This window comes from Periplaneta americana, chromosome 6 (assembly GCF_040183065.1).
Source record: "Periplaneta americana isolate PAMFEO1 chromosome 6, P.americana_PAMFEO1_priV1, whole genome shotgun sequence".
Classification (NCBI taxonomy): Eukaryota; Metazoa; Arthropoda; class Insecta; order Blattodea; family Blattidae; genus Periplaneta; species Periplaneta americana.
Window position 1 is genome coordinate 117,113,740 of NC_091122.1, and position 23,014 is coordinate 117,136,753.

The 23,014-nt window shown below is 35.8% G+C and overlaps 1 protein-coding gene across 2 annotated transcripts in view; it reads left to right on the forward strand.

Annotated features, from left to right (window-relative positions):
* Positions 1-23,014, forward strand: part of LOC138701667 (scavenger receptor class B member 1-like) — a 159,718-nt gene that overhangs the window by 44,268 nt on the left and 92,436 nt on the right. Inside the window, exon 2 of one of the 2 annotated variants that reach the window (XM_069828801.1) lies at positions 3,947-4,038. The gene's annotated coding sequence lies outside the window, so the exon portion shown is untranslated. Of the gene's footprint in view, positions 1-3,946; positions 4,039-20,179; positions 20,277-23,014 lie in introns of those variants that run through there. The other variant, XM_069828802.1, reaches the window with a different exon arrangement.

Here is a 23,014-nt window from a genome sequence, read left to right on the forward strand (position 1 = left end):
ATACAGTTATTGCATTATGATGAATGAATGAGAGGAGAAATTTTAAAAGGTACGCGGAAACGCGCCCTTGCAAGAGAGTTTGAGATTGAGAAAAGCTGAATATGTGAGCTCCAAACCTGTAGGTCACTTGTCTCACTTTCATTATGTTGCGAATGATAGCGTTTATAATATCCGTGTCTGAAGTCTGTGGACCTAGAAGATGAAACAGTACTTCTGCGCAAGTAGTGAGTGGAGATGACCGGTTCAATGATCGCTCTGGCGGGAAAAGCGATGGTAATACGATGATGTCACCTTCTGCCAAGCACATTTTGCTCAACAGCCGCGCGCCGATGCAGCCCACAACACACTCCCGCGCTGCTAGGCTCCGCTCATTCACTTCTGTCCGTCTCCACCCAAATGCACCGGCTAGGCCTATAGATTCCAGATATGGACTTTAGTTTATTTGTTGAATTATTATTCAAATAATTTCTGTCTCTAATAAAATAATACATAAAAATAATAATAAAATGAAAGGAAAAACGAACAGAGAATGGGGTAAAGCATGGAAGGGGGAAGTAAATAAATGAAAAGTTGGAAAGGAAGGGACAAGGAAGAAGAAAATACGATTTTATAAATGTAAAAACAAAAGGGGTGCAGACGAATGAAAAACAAAAAATGTAGAAAGAAAGGAAGAAATAAGAGAGGATGAAAGAATGAAGAAATAAAAATAACACAGCAAGAAAAGAGAAATGAGGAAGACAGTGGAGAAATTAATAAATGAGCAAAAAAATAACATGGAAAGGAGAAAGGGAAAATGAGCAGTAAGAAGTAAAGAATAATGATACTAAAATGAAAATTCAAAAAGGAGTATATCAGGAAATAAGGAATAAAATGAAAATAGGAACGTAAGATAAGAGAGGAAGAGAAGTATAGTATAGAAATATGAATCTAAGTTGACTTTAAATCTTAAAATCTGTAAATGACTGTGAAATCCTAGAGGTCAGAAAGTGTTTGGGCGGAGGTCAAGGTAAACGGAGTCGACTCACTTTCACTCTCTGTTCAAGTTATAACTTCATTCATCTCTGAAATTCGGCTTTCCGAGACGAAAGGCGAGTAAAAACTTGCCAGTGCTCCTACCTAATTTCAAGTTGCATAACATGAAAAAGCGAAGATCTGAATACGCGTTGAAGAAGAAACGAGAAGTTCTGAATACACAAGTTCCAAGTTCTACATAATAAAGAGTGTTTTTACAATCGCACAAACTTTTTCAGTGCTTCCATAATAATTGTTAAATGTTCTATATAAATTTGCTCCAAATTTTATTAGGCCTACTATTGGTAGGAGTACGGTCGATTGAAAGGCTAAGAAAGTAAAAAAGTAAATCGAATATGCTACAAAGAAACGAAAAAAGGGAAGTAAAGAAGAAAGAAAGAGTAGAAGAAATAGAATTTAAGAAATATATTAAGAGAAAAGATGTTATTTAAAGGAAAGAAAGGTACGGTATTGGAAAGAAATAAGAGAGAAAATCAAGATATATATATATGTCAGTTTACAATGCCTTTTGACATTTTCTGACAGCGAAATATTAATTTACAGTCACTGATAAATGTATCGCACTGCAAGAGACCACTCCCCTCTATCTCTCCATAGGTCTTCTCCTAATTGTCTTTTTTCCATAGCTTCCAGAATGCCCTTTTTCCATGTTGTCATAGGTCTTCCTCTTTTTCTTCTTCTTGATGGGGCCCAATCATATGCCAACCTTGGTAATCTTTCTGTATTCATTCGCATCATATGCCCATACCATAATAGTTGTTTTGTGAAAAATTCCTCTACAATATCATTCTTAACTTGCATTTTCTCTCCGATTATATCGTTTTTAATTTTATCTCTTCTTCAAATGCCTGCTGATCGTCTGCAATTATCCATTTCTAAGACCAGAAAATCAAAATAAGTGAAATAAAAGGTTATTACTACAAATGGAATTCATTATTCTTCTGTACCCTGAGAGTCAGACCGGTGACCTATTCAACCACGTATCCATAATAATAATAATAATAATAATAATAATAATAATAATAATAATAATAATAATAATAAACGTCGTCGTTAAAAGGAGCAATAAAAACGAAGAAAAAATTAGAGAACTTCAAAGGGAATGTCAGTAAACGAAGAAAGAAACAAAATAACAGTGAAAAAAGTAAGGAAAAGGGAAAGAAAGACAGGAACAGAAGACGAAGAAGAAGAAATGTTGTTCTTGAGAAAATTCCCAAGATATGCATCTCTGGATAGAAAAAAAAACATGATAGTAAATAATTTAAAGATAAAAGAAACTATAACGGAATATTTAAAACAAACAAAAGGGACACGTTGAAAGAATGTTTGACGATTTTAAAATTTAATTGCAAAGTTGCCGGAAAGAGAAACATTGTCAGGTCATGGGAAAGACGACTGAACAATTTTTAAGTAACTGTAAAAACTTTGAGTCCGAAGCAAATCTAAAGAACATTATTTTGTGAATAATGATGATGATGATGATTATGATGATGTGATGATTACGAAATACAGTCCATAATCGTCTTCTACATGATGTGTCATACATATAGAATTTTTAAGGCCTGATTTAAATGACTTTTCTGCCGAGGGTGCGCCTCCATTGTTAGTCAGACATGAAGAGAGAAGCCTATTACCGTGGGAAAAAGTGAAAGTACCTTGCCCCTGGTATGTACGCACACGTACATAGCACAACCGATATTCGGAGGATTAGGACATAGAGAGGACCCCTCTCCTGTCTGCTCCCTTGTTCCGGAAGTGACCTTCAGTTTCTTTGAAAGTAAAACGTTCTCTTTTTCTTATATCTTTTAATGACTAGAATTTTGGAAGTAATTTTGTTTGTAATAGTAGCTAACAAATACAAAAATAGTTTGATAATTATATTCAATATATGTAATTCTGTTTATCCATATTATAAATGCAGTTTATTTGATTATCAGTATGTAATATTTAGTTTTTTCAGTGTCAATGAAATCTCAATATAAATTTATAAACCTCAGTAGGAATTGATACAATTATTAGCTATAGTATAGCGAAGTGGTGATAACATCAATTTTTCACTAGGGTCATTCAATAACACAGATACTGACTTCATATTAAAATAAAAATGTTTTAAAATGTTATGTTTTATTTAACGACGCTCGCAACTTCCGAGGTTATATCAGCGTCGCCGGTGTGCCGGAATTTTGTCCCGCAGGAGTTCTTTTACATGCCAGTAAATCTACCAATACCTTCAATGCAAGTGTTCCTCTTTTACTATGTTGTAAAGTGATGAAGAGTTTGTAGTCTTATTGTACAGTAGTGGCAAAAAAAACCGGACCGACCCTTGTAGCTGATTTCAGAGTCTTATTCACTCCAGAGCACGATAGAGTGGTAACTAAGACTGGGAAGGAAACTTTGTTTTGTCCCTTATTCAAATTTACTCCCAATACTTTTCGATTGCTGGTAAAATTCATGTTCTGGGAATAAGTTAATTAAGTAGTAAAATATCGCTGCAATCGAAATGTATTGGGAATAAATTTGAATAAGGACCAAAAAAAAGTTTCCTTCCCAGGCAGGATTCGAACCACGAAAGTCTTAGTTACTAGTCTATCGTACTCTGGAGTGAACAAGGCTCTGAAATCAGCTACAAAGTTCGGTCCGGTTTTTTCTTTGCCACTACTTTACATGTTCAATTAATAAAACAATTATTAAGGTTTCTTTTCGACCCTCTCTCGTATTTTGTTAGCAGTAACAGATTGTATATAAAAGGTGAAGAAGTCATTTACGTAGGAGGGCCTGTAGAGGAAGCAACTTTACTCTTTACACCTCAGATATGAAATAGTAAGTGGGAAATTCCCTCTTAGGCGCGAATGCATGCCGTTAGTTTTCTGTCTTGTATTCGTACATGGAAACAAGGTGTTTGCTTTGCTTACAGGAATCAGGCTACCTGAGCAACTCTGGGAAAAGGACCGAATCTTGTCGAGACCCTGGCTGCTCACATCACGATGATGACGACATTATGCGTCTGTAAGTAAACCACATTTCACACGCCTTCAGTGATCAATGCCTTGTCTGTGACATACAAGTAAACTTAACAGAATAGTAACAACTTTCATTATAATCCGTTATTAGCGACCCTTTTAAACTGTAGAAAGGAAAGCTTAAGGCAGGGCTGGGCACCGGGAGCGATTCCAAACTCTAAACGGGGATGCTTAATATTCATCTGTGACTGCATCAACGCTGCGCAGTGTTCGGTGGGGAAGAAAGGCGTTGAAGAGAAGTCATACGGCTCCCCGTGAAAGAGTAGAATCCGTTCTTGATGCCCAGACTTGGCTTAAGGGAAGAACCCTAGCAGAAGATATTGGAAGATCAGAAAGCGATAACTGGATGACGTCACGGAGGGTATAAGAATTATATAAGAATATCTGAGTTCGGATCCTAGATGATGAAGGCAAGGAATAGTTAAGACGGATGAAAATTTGGTGTCTAGGTTCTGATGGATGGAATCAAGTTAAATTCTACCGAGACCAAGGGACTGTAAGGGCCTTCGCGTAGCGGATTAGTAGCAGTTTGTCATCCATTAATTCAGCACTAGAACGTAGAGTTATCATTTTGCAAATTCGGATTTGATGTCCGGTTTTTAGTGAAATCAGACGTGTTTGGCAATAACAGAGAAAGAGAGTTTTTCTCACAAACAAACATTCTTATGGATGCAGATAAAAAGCTTATTTTTTCCACTGTGATAATAATGTAAAAAAGTGCTTATACAAATTCTGACCACTCGACCGCAATTACGAGACGGTCCAGAAAGTGATTTTCCCTGAGGCCGTTTACAGAAAAAAGCATAATTGCATGAAAAGATTTATTGAAACAGATACAGAAATTGTTTCGCGATTTGTCAACATATTCCCCACTGGAATTGAGACATTTTTCATACCATGCGATCAATTTTTGTATCCTTGTATCGTAGAAGTCAGCCGCCTGGGATCCAACTAGCGTTTGACAGCTGTCTGCACCTCTCTGTCCATCCCATAATATGACAAATGTCTCAATTGAAAAATAGCTCAACAATTGCTGTGTCTGCTCCAATAAATTTTTTCAATGAAATTGTGTTTTCTTTCTGTTAACGGCCCCTGGCGAACTTATTTTTTACGGCCCTCGTAATTGTGGTCGAGTAGCCAAAATTTGTGTAATGATAATCACTTCTTTTAATATTATTAACATGGCGAAAGAAAAAAAATAACTTTTTTATCTGACCCATTAGAATGTTTGCTTGTCAACTTTAAATACTTAATTACCCCAACACTCTCTATATTAGCTTACTCTTTTCACTATGTATAATTTTATAAAACTTATAGTGTATAGAGTGGTGTGAGATCTTAGATGATAACAAATGGCGATGACCAGTTTGATTTGAAGTTTTCTCTGTACCACGTTGATGAACTTGGATCACTGCCGGTAACGTGGAGCATTTCACTAGATCCGTCAGGGTTATCATGTTGATGAAACCTTCTGGTACACGCAGATGGTGATTTAAATACTGTTACTGTTGGAGATCTGTAGAAGTTATTTCTTTCGTGTTTATAGACTGCAAATTCAATCGTCGAGTTTCACCGATCTCATTCCTTCTTCCTAGAGAGTTTGCGCTCAGTATGTCATATATCAATTGATCGTAATGAAAAAGGACTTCCGTTCGTCAACGCTACACGTGAAATAAGATAACTAAAATCTCATACTACCGGCTTACATTGATCGCCTCTAGAGGCACTGAATACTAGCAGTGTTGTCACTAATTTTCGAATGATCTATGTATTACTGTACGTATTAAGTACTTGAGCAGATAGGATGAGATGATGGACTTCACGAAGTTAGAGTTAGGCAGCTTGCTAATCTTATAATCAATCTCAGAAAAGAAATAGAATCTTGTGCTAGACGTCCAAGGACTGCACTGGCCCATTTTCGTGAACGCTATAGGAAAAGTGCATCTGACTAACCATTTTCATCTGTTAGCCATTGTAGATCGTTCGTTATTTTATGACATATTACTTTATAAAATGAAGTGGTGTAAAATAAAGGGAAATGTAAGGAGGAGCTAAAGTATAATGATATTCGTAAAGTTGAAACAGGAGAGTCCTAGGAAGAAGCTGTCATCTTCCAGTCTTGTCCACAAAGATCACTTCAATCATTGCCGAGGATCGAATACGAGGTCATAAAATGAGAATACTGTACTCCAGCGTCGAGCTTCCGGAGGAGAAAAGCTAGAGAACTTAATTGCAGACGATGAGATATTTGTACGGCAATAATAGGAAACAATGAAATCAGCCACTTTCACCAAGACAAATGTCACTAGATACGACGGAATCGATGGTAATTAACGTCTGTTCAAGTATGCAGCATATTCAGAGACTATGAGGTGGTGGGGCGAATGTAATAAAGAACTAATATAGTAACAATGACAGAGAATACCAAAGTACTCGGAGATCTCTTGTCTCACAACCTTTTTGGAGACTGTATAAAAATTTTCTTGAAGTAAAAAATGTTAGACTTGATTTGTCAGCATAATCGAATCTTCAGTATTATGTTCATCAGGCGAGGTAAACACTATATTTGGCTTGTTTCGTCTTCAGAAATTATTGATGAGGTATAAATGTCAAAGCTAACCTTTTCAGCGTTTGAGAGAATTCTTATATCCTTTTTTCGATCTTTTTGTAGTTATCTATTTACTGCTAGCAGAGTCCAGTTGCTACTTCTTTTTATAATATTGAAATTATTACGTATATTATTTTCACTGCTTCCCAATCATTAATATTATTTTTCCATTTCTTCCTAATTAATATTGATACACCAGCCTATGCCCTCATATCTTTACCTACTCCACTCCAGTATTTTGACATATGGTGCCGAGGGCTGGACATTGAATGAAAGACAAAAAAATACTATTAATGCAGTGGGAATGGATGGTTTACGACGTAGCTTGCGGGTGTCTCGTCTACAAATGGTTAGGAATGACATTATTATGGAAGAGTTGAACCTACAAGAAAATATAATCGACCGTATGGAACGAAGACAACTACAATGGTTTGGACACGTGCAACGGATGTCAGACGAGAGGTGGCCCAAGAAAGTATTGAATTGGTCTCCACCTGGAAGAAGAAAAAGAGGACGGCCTAGATATATGTGGAGGGGAAGAATTATAGGAGCAATGAGAGCTAGAGGCCTGGAAGATGGATCCTGGAATAACAGAGAAGAATGGAAAAGGGGAATCCAAGGCAACCGCTTATAAAGTGGAGAAGCCTTTAAAAGTAAAAAGTAAGAAATTATTATATCGACATAATGGTTGAGAATCATATTCATATGAACTTTTTACTCAAAATAAGTTTCTTTGCTTCCTAGTTTTGTGAATCATTTTATAGAGACTGAGAAAAAGATTTCAATTACTATTTTACATCGCAATAACTATGTGTGAACATTTAAGCACTGAGAGGCATTCGTGACTTCTATGCAACGTGCAGCTTTTTATTGTTTTCTAATACCCATACGTGCTTTATATAGAAAGATAAAGCCTAGCAGAGTCCGTGTAATCTTCACAAGGAAGGAATAGTACTGCAGTGAAAGTAACAAGCGGTGCACAATCAGTTGACCGCTACGCATGTTTCTCTTGTTTTATTTCCTTACTTAATCAGACGACAGGGATGACCGAAACATGTTTTCAAGATAAAGTTTTATCACATCACTGGCTAATTTTTATTTAATATTTTATTTAAATACTTTTCTAGACATTCTTCTGAATTGTCTTACGAGCCTTGCGTTCTTATCTCCCCTCCGTCGAATATGTTCCCTGCAGTCACTTCCTTATTCACATCCTCCGCTGCAGTTTGTCTTTCTATCCCTTCCTTTGCCTTTATTTTAACATTTTCTTGTTCCTTCCGTCTCCTTTCTTCAAATACTTCTTCCATTCCACTTTCCCGCCATATTTCTCATTTTCTTGCTGTTTTCACTGTACTTTCCGTTCCTCCTCTTTCTTCTTGTTTACATTTTGTGTCCGGTCACCATCCTCTACCTCATTATCTTCTTTTTTTTACCTCATTTTCGTCTTTATTTTTTCTGTTTTACTTCATCTCCTTATATTTACTTTGTTTGTCTTTTCTCATTTTACATTTTTCCTCTTCATGTTCTACTTCTTCCACTTCTGGTATTATTTTATTATTCTTGTTTTCCTTATTCTCCCTTTTCTTCTTTCTTTCTTTGTTCTTTCGTGCCTTTTGCAGCAAACCTTTATTTTTTCTTCACTTTTTCTCTGCTTATTTCTCATCTTTTCTGTGCCTCTTTTCCTTTTTTTTCCTCACATTCCTTAATTTCATTCTCTTTTAACCTACTGTCTGGTTTCCTTTCCATGTTTCGTTTTACCGTCATATGTTCTCTTATTTTTCTTTTTAACTTCCTTTAAAAAAATGTTTTCCTTTTCATTTTCCTCTACCTCATGGGGCACTCATTCTACCTCGTATTTCATATTTTTCCTCTTTTACTTTTTGCTACTCCGTTGGATCAGAACCTCAATCTACAGAATATGAAGCACTAAAACAATACTGTGCGATGTATAATGATGCTACATGAACTTGTTTCATATACAGCCTGCGCTTCTTTTTTATTAAAAAGAAATTGAAGAAATCACTTTCTCTTTAGCCATTCACTAAGGGGAACGACTCCACTGTTGTTGCTTCAACGTGATACAATAGAAACATGGTATATCGAACATCTGACTGTCTGTAGTAGGATATATTGTCACAGCATGCAAACAATGATATGTAATTAATTTGATCGAGTTGGGGAGTTTAATTGAAGTGAATGTTATTATGATAGGCAGAATAACTATCTCATGCCCCCATGTTATATTGCTACCTATGCACTTCATTAGGACCAGGTACCCAGCTTCGAAGCCGTTAGCCCTGTGAACTTACAGTACATCTATTTTCCCCTATAAATATATTGTAAGTTCACAGGACTAACATTCATTAAACACAGGTTATTGTAATACCACTGTAAACATAACCTTCAACTATACATGTTTGAACTGAAATTTTATAAATAATTATTGCTGTTGTTTAGCCAAGTGTCCGAAGACAGGTCTGAACCTCATAAGCGACACCATAAGCCATCACTCTTGAGGCTACAAAACCAGGAGATAATGAGGTAATGTGGCCAGTTCCTCCTCCATTGCATACATCGCTGACTAGTTAATTATTACACTAATCAGATTTTAGATATATACAATTTTTCTTCCTCTGACACATACAACCAAGAGAGATGTACTGCCTGATAATAGATGTACAGTTACCCTGAAAAAGAATGAGACGATTCTTGGTCGTCGGAAGTTAAAGTTCTACAGCGTAGTTCACTCGATATCGACGTAACGATACATAACATGACAAATAGTACAAGAATTGTTACAAGGACCACAACAAGGACAAGGACCAGAATAAGGATCACGAAGAAGACTGCCATTTAAGGCCAGGATTTCACAACATAGCTCAAGTCACAAAATATCATTGCTTCACTGTACCGAATGGCAAATGCCTGCTAAGGGATATACATTCTGGACTGCTGCTGTCACTGTCTTGTCTCGTTAGCTCATATAGTAGCGTGTCGGTTCCACTATATAACCGAAACGTCTCGTGTTCGATCCCGGGTAAAACTTTTTTTGAGGTGTAATTAATTTGTTCAGAGTTCCTCGACTGTCTAATTTGTCGAAAAATATGGAATAATTTATGCCCAATTGCTGGGTCTTACAAGTGGGCTGAACCTCGTCAAAAAAAAAAAATCTTACTTGGAAGTTAAAAGCATTCTTCCTCAAACAAAAATCATAAGAAACAAAAAGAGACCTGTTAACTTAAAATCTTGTCCACATGCCATCACCTTCTATTACAGCTCTAAGTCATCCGTCATGGATGTCACGGGATTGTGGAATAAGTTCTGATCCCCGGCGAGATCTTCCCAGGTGTCAACAACTTGATCCCACAATTCGTCTCGATTTCGAGGGCGTCGGTGGGCATAGGTGGCTATCCTTCTCTTTTGCAATTCCGCCCATAAATTTTCGATGACATTCAAATCAGGTGACTTCGGAGGCCAATTAATGATTTCGATCTCGGGTCTCCTTTGAAACCATCTTTGAATGCTTGCAGCATAGTGCACGGGATGGTTATCCTGCTGGAACAGCAATGTTCCTTCGAGAAAACGTTCTCGGGCGGAGGGAAGGAATATATTTTCCAGAATGTGCTCGTAAGTTCCCGCATTAAACCGGCCACCGATGCGTTCTATAACGCCAAGTCCATCCTAAAACATGCACCTCTAACACGATATGCTAAAGCGCCCCGATCTTTCACGTCGGTGCACATAGCGCTGGTCATGTCGGAGACCATCCTCACGATAGACACGGACAGGACCTTCGTAATCACTCGAGATGGTTGTTTCGTCGGAGGAAATTACATTTCTCCAATCGAAATCCACTCGATGGGTAGCGAAGGCAAGATGGTCGACAGCTCGTGCTTCTCCCAATATTTCCATTTGCGCAGCCCTCCGGCTCCTAATACCGCGGTTCCTCAACCTGCTGATCACAGTCTGTGAAGAGCCGGGAAAGTTAGATGCTGCTCTCATTTCGTTAGCAGTCAGAAAGGGGTCCTGTCGAACTGTCTCGAATAAGAGAGCATCCTCTTACAATGAAGAAATCCACGAACGCCCAGGAATAGGACGATTTTCGACCTCCCCTAAATTTTGGTCACGATGAACCCACCTCGCGGCTGTACTTCCAGGAACACCGACCAAACGGCCAGCAGATCTAGCCCCATATCCAGCCTCAACTAGAGCTATAACTCGCTGTCTCATGTCACGTCGGTTCGCCATTACGATGAGAAATGAGGGATGACGATAATACTTTAGTGTAGACAATGAATATTTAACTTGATATAGAATTATTGAAATAACAGGCAGCTTGCATAGTAAGAGTTAATACATCAACCCTAAATTAAATAACTAAATAATAGGAAGTCCAATTGTTACGAAAGTAATCAAATCAAATCTAATTACATTAAGTAAACAAACCCCAAGTTATGACACCACATTGCTACAGCTAAATTGTAGATTATTAACATAAGCATTGAATAGGTCCGTGGTTGTGCGTTGGACGACAAAACCATCACCGAAAGTTCGAATCTTGCGGAGGAATGTAACTTCTTGCTTTTTATAATGTAAATCAGACTTCTAACTACAATCATTCATATTTCTTAGATTATTTATTAATATTTATAGCCAACATTGAATTTGCAAAGAAAAGAGTTTATAAATCTCATATGGAATTTGTGATCTGTAGTGACATATACATAGATTATCTCTCGGAACTTTTCCGTAAAAGTAAATTAAATTCACTCCTTGAAAATGGAAACCTTAGTCGTAGACTCATTTTCCCACAGCATACAAGCTGAAGTAGCACAGACATTGATAAATGTTTTGTACACGGAATTAGACTGAATTCCTATTCGACAGAACCTATAATCAATGGTTTGTCTGAACATGATAAACAAATCCTAAGTGTTTCCAATGTTACTGAACAATTTCAAAATATTAATTTAAAAACTAAGAAAGGATCGTAAATGCTGTATCTAGTGATTATTCACATTTATGTCTACAAAATGAATCTTGGAAAAGCATATATGATACTGGTACTACTGATATTAAGAGTAAATGTATTGAATTTTTCACTTAATTTCATAATCACTTCAGTGGATGTTCTCCACTCAATGTTGTGAAAAAATTCAAAAGTAAAAACATGTAGATAACGCAGGGACTTCAAAATCTCATGTATTAAAAAGAAGAATCTATATGTAATGTGTTGCAATGTAATGATCCTCATGTTCTTAAATACTGCAAGGAGTACAGTGTAATTTATAAAAAATTATGAAAGAGGGAAATAGAATATATTTGAATAGAAAAGTACAACATTCAGATAATGCAATTAAACCTATTCGGAATATTATTAAATTTAAACTTGTATATATCCTAAGAAAGAAAATATTTTTTCATTAAAACCAATGATTATAAAATAGAGGATCCCAATTCTATTGCAAATTCTTTTAATGTATTATAGTATATGGTATAGAAATATTATTGAGAACTTAATCATTCAAGATTTTGCAAAAGATACTGCAATTGGTTACTTAACAGATGCAATTAATAATTAGTATTAATATATGTAATTAGTCAATAACTGCAACAGTGTTTTTTCATTCAATCATAACATGAATAAAATTGAATGCACATTAAATTAAACACTATTGCAAACACGTAGATAAAATAGTTAAAATTAACTGAAGGGGTGAGAATGAAATAATACAAAGCCATACTTTTAACAAAAATTGTTTTGTGCGAGTGCATTTCTTACACATATGAGAAAGCTATTAATAAAATATTGTAGTAATTACTCAACAAATGACTTAGCCTAAGGACTCTAAACCTTTGTAAAAGTTTGTCTATTATTACATATATTTTTTAATTTCATTTTAATTGTTAGTTTTTAATATATATGCATTTACATTGTATATGTGTGTATAAATGCATTCATTAGATTAACGTTTATAATATTATAACTTGTAATTTTGTATTGTTTGCGATCATTAACACTTAATTTCAGGACTTTGTAAATCTCTATTTCAACGTTACTTAGCTATTTCAACGTTATTTAGACAAAAAAAAAATCGTTGTGTAGACTAAGAATCGAACTCGCACTCTTCTACACAACACGCAGAAGTCTTACCGTCTGAGCTATTGAAATGACATGAAAGCGTTCCTTTCTGTGCGGAGTGTCGATCTAGTCATGAAGGTCCATTGTCGATTTAACTACACGATTTATGTATATATTTATCTTTTATTTACGTAATATTATCATATTTTTTGCAGTTTTTGAAGTGAATTTCGGAACGATGCTAGTAACAAACCAAATAGCCTGAATTTAAGTAACTCAATATTCGTTATCTTGTGTGTCGGTGCTCTGGTCTCCGATCATGCGCAGTGTCTTACATCTGAGACTTAGGAATATTCAATCGTCTCATCCTTTTCCAGGGAAACTGTACGTATCAGGCCAGAACCTCAATCGGAGGTTTTTAAAGAATTATTGACTTAAAAGTCCCGCGCCGTGGCGTCGTAGTCTAGGGCATCCTGCCTAGGACGCGCGTTACGGAATGCTCGCGGGTTCGATTCCTCATGGGGCAAGACATTTTCTCATGAAATTTCGGCTAGTGTATGGGACCATTACCCACCCAGACTCGTGATGCACTTGTTGAGCTACGATAGGTAGTGAAATCCAGTTACGAAAGCCAGCTATAACGGCTGGGGGGATCATCGTGCTAACCACACGATACTTCCATTCTGGTTGGATGACCGTCCACCTCTGCTTCGGCATGTGCACGTGAGGCCAGCAACCGGCTGGTCGGTCATAGCCCTTCATGGGCTGTCGTGCCTTGGATTATTATTGACTTAAAATGTATTTTAGAGTATAGTAATAGTTAAAAAGTACATATTATAGATCTCGCGTTATTTTACGATACTTTTTTGTTACGAGAAAGCACAATATGTACCATTAGGATGGTATTAAAACGAAATTGACTCGTATATTTCTAATATCCAGCTCTTATTTTGTGTCTTTGTCTCATAGGGCAATCTATAGTAAATTGAAAATGAATTGTCTAATTAAATATACTATAACATGTAGGATGAATCAGATCTGGAATCTCTTTATTGTATGTCTGATACATGTGTTAAGTGAATATAATATGTTCACATTTATTATAACACTAATGAATCAACCAATTACACGCATAAATTGTAACATTCCGCCATTTTGAAAGTTGTCATATTTGATACAACTATGAAATTTCAAATTTTGTGACAAAATCAATGACAAAATTGCTTTTAAGATAATATTTCAATTCCTGTTGAAGCTATTGTACATTTTAAAGTTTTCATAAATTGTTATTACACTTCACTTTTAAGAAGTATTTTAGCAAAGAAGGTCATGGGTAATATGTGCAGTGTTTTGTTGTTTGTTATTCAGTACATTTCTGTACTGTAATTATTTTGTGAAGCTTTATTTAACGACCATGTCTTATGTTTCATTTTTGTTATGGCATTGGCGAAAGAGGAAAGAGTTGATATCATTCTTCATGCTGGTGGATTAAGCCACAGAGATATTCAAAATTATGGACAATTTCATCTGCGATATATTCTACAGGAATTGAGAAATCTTAAAACCGATTTTGCCATTGGTTTTGTCATATAATTTAGAGTAGTCACATGCTCCCTTTTTCTATTTGAAATTTCAGATTTGTATCCAATGTACTGGTTTTCAAGATGGCGGAGTATTACAATTACGTGTGTAATTCATTAGTGTTATAATAAATGGGAATATCTACGTACATTCACCTAACATACAATATCAGAGCTATAAGGTTGTTCCAGACTTTTTATTCAACCTGTATCGTATTTGTTCATTCATTCATTCATTCATAATTTTCCGCCCAAGGGCAGATCTTTAACTGCCAATCCAGCATTCTCCAATCTTGCCTATTTTCCGCCTTGCTCTTACTCTCCGGATACGATTCATATATATTGATGTCGTCTATCATCTGATATCTTCTTCTGCACCGAACTCTTCTCCCGTTCACCATTCCTTTCAGTGCATCATTCAGTAGGCAGTTTCTTCTCAGCCAGTGACCCAACCAATTCCTTTTTCTCTTCCTGATAAGTTTCAGCATCATTCTTTCTTCACCCCCTTTGTTCAACACAACTTCATTTCTTATTCTGTCTGTCCATTTCACACGTTCCATTCTTTTCCATATCCAAATTTCAAATGACACTCTTCACTTCATCGTAATGTCCATATTTATGCTCCATACAATGCTAAACTCCATACAAAGCACTTCACTAGTCTCTTTCTTAGTTCTTTTTCCAGAGGTTCGCTAAAGATGCTCCTTTCTATATTAAAAGCTTCCTTTTGCCACAGCTATCCTCCTTTTGACTTCCTGGCAGCAGCTCATGTTACTGGTTACAGTACATCCCCAAGTATTTTAAGCTGTCCACTTACTCTACTGCCTCATTTCAATTCGAGGGTTTACCTTCCTTATTTTTCTTCCTATAACTATGGTTTTTGGTCTTGCTTGCATTTATCTTCATCCCATACTGATCACAGCTGTCATTTAGCTCCACTGGCATATTCCTTAGTATCGTCTCCTCTTCTGCTAACAACGCCGTATCATAATAATCAATGTTCACATTCATGGCAAATTTGTCGAGCCCAATTATTTTTTTATACTAGCGAATTACGGTTTCATAAGTAAACTATAACGACTGAGGAGGATAATCCTGATACTGATTAGATGATCGTTCATCTGTGCTAAGGCATGTCAACATGACAACAGTTGGTTAATAGGCCTTGGCTTTCCACGAGCTTCGCGTAACGTATTTGACTTTTCTTTCTTTCTTTCTTTCTTTCTTTCTTTCTTTCTTTCTTTCTTTCTTTCTTTCTTTCTTTCTTTCTCCGTTTTATCTCTCTTGTAGTACTGACTTATAAATCACTGCGGTGCAGGGGAGGGAAGGTACTGTCTCGGAATCAATCTAGACTTCTACACATTACGGACCTCCCTGTATGTGGGATTGTCACAACGCAGGGCCACCGCAGGGACATCACAGGACAATCACAAGACAACAGACAATCATCCAGTCCCTTAAGATGAATTAAAGGGTTCAGAGCCATAGTGGGCCAAGCGCCATTTATTAAAAACGGAGAAAGCAAGTGTTAAAGTTAAGTTAATACCATAGTTTAATAAAGATTGATATATCATTTAGTTTGAATGTGTATACCGTACTTTATATTACTTGTTATATGTTTCCATTGAATTATGGCGATAACTTCATTTTAACCCTTCTTTTCTACGGTTTTAGTAAATGGCGCTTGGCCCACTATGGTCCTAAACTCTTCAATTTCTTCCACTGCCTACGCCGGGAATCAAACCATAGGCCGCTTGGATGGGCAGCACGTACGCTACTTCCGAGTCACCGCGGCGGACCATTTTATATACAAGGTTCAAATTTGACTGTAAAATCTCAGATTAACATGTTCGCGTGAAGGACTCCATAAAACTTAGTATTGAAATTTAGGCGCAAGTGCAGCTTTTCCAAACATTTGTGTTTGCTTCATATAATCAACATTTTGAATCTTATCATCGGAGAGCTACTCGCTACAGTACTTGCTTCTGAACTCAAGTATACGGGTTCAGTTCAGTTCATGGATTTCTAGGCGAAGAAAATCTTAATCACGGCTTTCATTTTATGAGAAAGTAAAAGTGTTGACTTGAAGTAGTAGATTAATATGATCATATAGATGTTAATGCTACATTTGCTTTTTAAGAAAAATTAGTAAAGGAAAAATTATTCCATTTTTAACTCTTTTAAATTCATTTTGAATCTTGCGTACACTATTTTTAACACTTGAATATAAGTAATTGATTAACTAGTGGAACTTACTCGTGTTAATTATGTAAGTCTGTGCGGCTTACAGCTGTTTCGGTGTATCATCACACCATCTTCAGAACCTCTGACTCGGAGTTTACTGCCAGAGGCTCTGAAGATGGTGTGATGATACACCGAAACAGCTGTAAGCCGCACAGACTTACATAATTAACACGAGTAAGTTCCACTAGTTAATCAATTACTTCTTTTTAATTGTTTATTTGACGGCGCTTTATCAACTGCAATGCTTATCTAGCGTCTGAGTGAAATGAAGGCTATAATTAAAGATGTACAAGAGCAGATCACGGGATTTCAGCCGACTACCTGTACAGCAGTAAGCCTACCAAGACTGTCAGCGGGCCTACGGACTGCTCCTTCATAGTTCGAGCTCGAGGTAATGAACTGTATCCCGACTGAGCCCTCGGAGCTCACAGAGTTTGCCTCCATACTGCAACGATGTCCGCATAGTTCGAACTCGAGGCAGTAAACTCCGAGCCCGCCTCGAAAAACGACACAACCTTCCTCTTTCTATCCTTCTTTCATCAATTGAGCTATTACTTTGTCAAAAAATTCGCTTATATAACATTAACTATACTTTATCCAAATAATGCATTGCAACACAATATTCTTTTACTTTATGCATAACATAACATATTTCCATAAATAATCTTATCCATTACTCTTATTATTTTGAAAATAATAGTGTTATCACAGCAAACGTGTTCTTATTCAAATATGAAGAATAAAATATAGAAAAAAATCTCTTATTTTGTACAACATTAAATCAATCCTTCAGTAGGCCTACAGCAGTGGTCGTCAGCACTCGCTGAAATGGGTAAAGGATATTCGGTGCATCATATGTCCCGTTGTGCAGCAGGCAGAGAGGGAGAGAGCATACCCGCCAGCAGCTACGGATGCACCATAGTGCAATCTCTTAACCGCGGGTAAGAGACGCTAGCCCGAGGGTGCACTGTGCTGATGACCGCTGGCCTACATAGTTAACGCATAAATGACAGTTTTTTGACACTATCACCATTCATAAGATGGAATGTCTAAATGGAATTATTAATTATTGAATAATAACATATATTCATGGTTCCCAGACGTTTCGTTTACATGAATTCCGTCCATTATCTTTTCGTCTAGTCTTTTTCGTCCACACTAATCTTTTCTTCATTTGCAAGTACATGTCCACGGATTCTTTCTCCAATCCCTTTTCATCCATCTATATTGTTCGTCGACAAGAATTTTTCGTCCATATGATATCACGGTCATAGCAAATAATAATAATAATAATAATAATAATAATAATAATAATAATAATAATAATTTTTTATTATTCCATTTAAGTACATTATACTCGTAGTCACAAGATTTGCCTATTGTTATTAATGTTCTCTTTCTTCTTGTGTTTCTACCGAATACAATTATATTTAATTTTGTAACTTACGATTCCCATAATACAGATTAATGTTGTTATGTTTAGAATAATGTATGATATCTACCCACAATTTGTTCTAATTTTCTAGTTACAATTGCCTCAGAATGTACCTTTTTAATAAAGTACCGGTTATTTACATGTCCAGCGGATAACTGTGGAATTGTCGTTTCGATTTCTGAATGACCATTTTCAATGTGTTTCGAAAACGTCCGAATTTTCGAATGATGTGTGCTAATGATTTTTGAAAACAGAAATGCTACTCAGCCACATAATTGAAGAGGACAGGGGAAAAACTTGATAAGCCCAAAATGATCGATTTTCTGTTTTATATATCATGTAATAGCTCAGGTAGAGTAGATCTGCATAGTTTAACTGTACAGAATAACAACCTCTTTAGTCCAAAGGAATTTAAGGAATAATAACCCAAAGATAATAGAATATAATGGGTCTTGAAACTTTTAACCTGCTCTCCTATAAAAATAGTAAAATTTGACTTATCAGTGTTTTCCCCTGTACTCTTCAATTAGTAGTACTCTGCGTTCTGGTCATAGACATTCCAAAGTGCGGACAGAAATCTAGGACGTGCCCCTCTTCTTCAACCTCTTGCTATACGGCCTATTAAACATTATCTTGTCTCGATATATGCAACAAGATCTTGGACATCATCGTGAAAACTGTCTGCTACTTGGCACAAATTGTCTTCTACATCTTCCAGTAGAACAAGTGGAAAGGTCAGAAAGCGACGAATGCCAGTTCGAATGACATCATTTAGGAAAAGTTCTGTAAGTCAAAGATTTATTGCGTAACGTCCAATGCTTCAACGAAAATGACACAGAAATCCCTTTACCATACTCTTTCGAAAGTAACTTAAGCAGCATTTGTTGCATTAATTTTTAATTCCACTAAGATGAATTGTGGAATGAAATTCGAGTTTATACCGTGTGTCGCAGTTTTCAAGTGTTGGAATATACTGCAATACGAGGGTTGTTTGAAAATTTCAAAGCTTGAGATAGAAATGAAACTAGAATTATTCTAAAACAATCTTTATTTCTCAACATATTCCCCTCTGAGACTCACACACTTGTTCCACCGGTACTGCAATACTGATATACTCTCCTTGTACACAGATTCCTTGAGGTCTGCAAAAAAGCCTTCTGCTGCTGCGGTAACCTCTTCATTTGACGAAAATTTTTGTTCCCAACCAAAAGAGTTTTGAGCTTTGGGAAAAGAAAGACGTCTGAGGGTGCGAGATCTGGTGGGTGCGGAGGGGAGGAGTTGCGGCAACAACTCGAACTGTAGTTCGTCTAGTTTAACAACCGTGATTACAGACGTGTGAACTCCTCGGACCCTCCCGTTTCATGGTTTTTCAACTCTTGATAAGATGGCTTATTACTACAGTAATTTATTGTGAAGAAGGGTGGCAACATGTCGATTCTATTTCACTGGTTTAGACCCATCTATGGGTAGTGCTCTCCTATATACCGACGAGATATTAAAATGTTAAAAATTGGTACCAATTAAGCCGAAGAGAAATGAGAAGAACCAATTACTTAATTGTCATATGGTCGGCGATTGAAACCAGCACGTTCTGAACATCTTGTACTATATGAGCCGTTCAAAGCAGAAGTGATGTAAGTCAAAATTGGGTAATGAGGTTTAAAGTAAAAATTCTGTAAAATACAGCGCAAAGTAGTAATTATATGTCCTTCGTACTATCCACTGACTACTAATAGTTTAAATAAATTGAATATTAATTGTTACTTCGCGCTGTATTTTACAGAATGTTTACTTTAACCCTCAAAACCCATTTTTGACTTACACCACTTCTGCTTTCAACGGCTCATATAATACATTCCTGAGGATAAATTAAAATTCTATAAGCGTTTATAGGATGGATTATTTCTTGGTAAAGTCACAATAACAAATCTATCAAATGGCAGCTTGACAATTTTCTCACGTTCTTCTAGACTGTGCCAAACAACGGCAGTGTTCTCGATGGTGAACTGCCAGTTCGTCCTTAGCACCAACCAAACAGTGCGTCAAGTGGTCGTTACAAAATGTTTATTTTCGACAGTATTTCAAATTCTTCACATTTTTCATTTTTGAAAAGAAAACATCAAGGTGTTTTTAATCAGGAAGTGCCACTTATGGCACAATCCTTCGATTTATCAAAGCATCTTCCGTGATATGAGTCTCAATATTATTATAAATGTTTCAGTAGGGCTACGTCATTGAACACTATCTTGACAACAACCGTTGACCTAGTTAACAGGTAATTTATTACATAAGTTTCTATTAGTGATATTTATGTATTTTTGGATGAAGAATCCTAAACTGAACACAGTTTGCCTATCATTCTTATTTTTTTGTGAAGATATTTTTAAGTTCAGACGAACTTGGATCAAGATTCGGCCATCTATGGTCAAAAACAGCGAAAGACCGACAAAAATGGAAACTAATCACAAAGTGATTCGCACCCCAAATAGTGACTAGTGAACAGTGGACCCTTCAGTGTTAACCCAGACAGCATCCCAAACTATTACATTACAAAAGTGACCATCATTCCCGGAGTGGCTAACCGGGAACTGCTTGACAAGCCACCTGCATAGTCAGGAGGCCCTTGCCCTTCACAGGATTTCGTGGCTAATTCTTAATTTTTAATAAAGTGTATTAATTGCACATGTAATGATGGTTAGATTACCTGAATTAATTTACATTCTACTGTATGTAGTTATATAGGGCTTTCATTTCAAAACTTTCCAGTCTAAATAACTATATATAATTTAAATTTAATTTAGTTGAACAAAAAACACGTCAATTTTATAATTTCAAAGGGCACCCTTACTTGTGATACTTAAATTTGAAAGAGTATTCAATTGTTTATACATCATATTCATTTGTTTTCACAGAGTAATTGGGAGTTTCTTTGTTTATTATGAATAGTTTATTTCGCTAACTGGGCATTGTTTTTCTACAATTCAGTTACTATAGTTGAAGTTACAGATTTTTCTAGAAGATAATAAACAAATCCTTAGCTTGAAAACAATGTATACTATAAACATTGTGCGTTTAAACTTTTTGTTGTAAATGACCTGTCCTCTCACCTTCTAATGTATTGACGTAACCTTTCCAATCACCCGGTACATGTACTGTACGCATTTATTTCACACGACTTAAAGTATACATTACTTTGAGCAACCAATGCTACTTCACAACGGCATTTGAATGCTTCGGATACAAAATTTGGAAACATTAAACCCAGAACATATGACATTGCACAGAATGACTGAATACATGCTATTGAATCACTAAAGTAATGGAATACTGCAATAACTAGAAATCATATTTATCCTCGACAAATTACAAACACAAGCATGTAACATATTGAAAGAATTAATGAATACAAATTAGCCTACCTACATACATTTTGGACTGCCCGTTGGAAGTAAGTGAAAGGAAGACCAAAGGTCACTGAAACGTGTAACAGGTGACATAAATTTCTTCGTTAAAGCGATCCATCTGATCTAATACTCATGGAATGTTATGGTGACAACATGGATCTATTGTATTTGTGTGGGATATCTTTTGAAAACTTGAAACTGAATTTATAAAATTCAAGAAAATAAATTAAATAGACCCATGTTTGCATACATGAATTCATATTAATACACTATACAGATTTACTTTGTATCATGTGACAAACAATTTTTATGCACTATTGTCTACCATGAATTTACTTTCACTATGATTAGGACTATATGTTCTTCGTTAATATTCAACAACTTTGTAAATTTTTCGTTTTCACAATGTTATTTTTTTTTTCAAGAGCAACATTAATTAGAACTGTACTCATTGCTATGTTTCCCAAGAATAACCTTAATAATGTGCGTTAACAGATCGAAGATTTGTTATAACTTGACATTTAAGTGTCGTGTTTTTGTATGACAAAATTATTTATTTACTTGTTTTTTTCATAAATTTGAATGTTCGCAATTTTGATATAATTGAAGGTGAATGGTTTTTAGTCATAACCTTTAAACTAACTCCAATGATATTAAGTCCCTACCAACTCGATATGAAATCAACTCTTTCCTTACGAGACATGGATGGCAGAACTACGCAATAGATTTATGAGTTATACAAGCTCGTAAATAATGCAATTGAAGAATCCACGGGAAAACCTGAAAAAATCAGAATTATTGATTTTCTGTTTTCGATGTCATTTTTAATAGGCCAATTATTGTAGGTTTTTTTATAGTTTAATTGTACAAAATAAAAACCTGATTAGTCCAGAGAAATTTTTTGAAAAGGAAACCCAATAAAATAGAATACAGTGGGGTCTTGAAATTTTAAATTTCTCTCCTGTAAAAATTAGTAAAATGTGACTTATCAGGTTTTTCCCCGGATCCTGTTTTATAAACACACTAATAATACTAACTAATATTATTAAATTCATGAAAATAATTTTATTAGTTGACTAAATTCTGTTTCATAAACCCTTTACACAACTCATAAAATACGTACAGTAGTATTATTAATTTATTAGTGAACGCATTCTCTATGAGGTTAAGTCGGGTATGGTCATGCGTAGTAAACCGTGGTTATAGTGTGTTTATATCGTTTGGAGCCAGCATAAATAAATGATTTGAGGTTAAGGCTGACAGACACAACCAAGTGGGTGGTATAGGCCTACAGCTCTTTATATCCTCTCTGGTTAACAGTTACTAATGTTGAATGAAATAGGTTTAATAGCAACAACAGAGTAAATCGTAATATTTATAAATGTTTGGGAGACAATTCATTCCAGGCAGGATTGTAAATCAGTGCAACTCGAAGTTATTGTTTCTCTTATTTGATACAGTTTATCTATTTAAAAGAAACAATTGAAGAGAGTTTTTGCAAAAGTCGATAGTTGCAGAAATCAAAATTTTACAGAAATTATACTTTTTAATTTAAACATACAAATATTTATTTTACAACAATTTTCACAGGAAGCATTCTTTGTCCTCA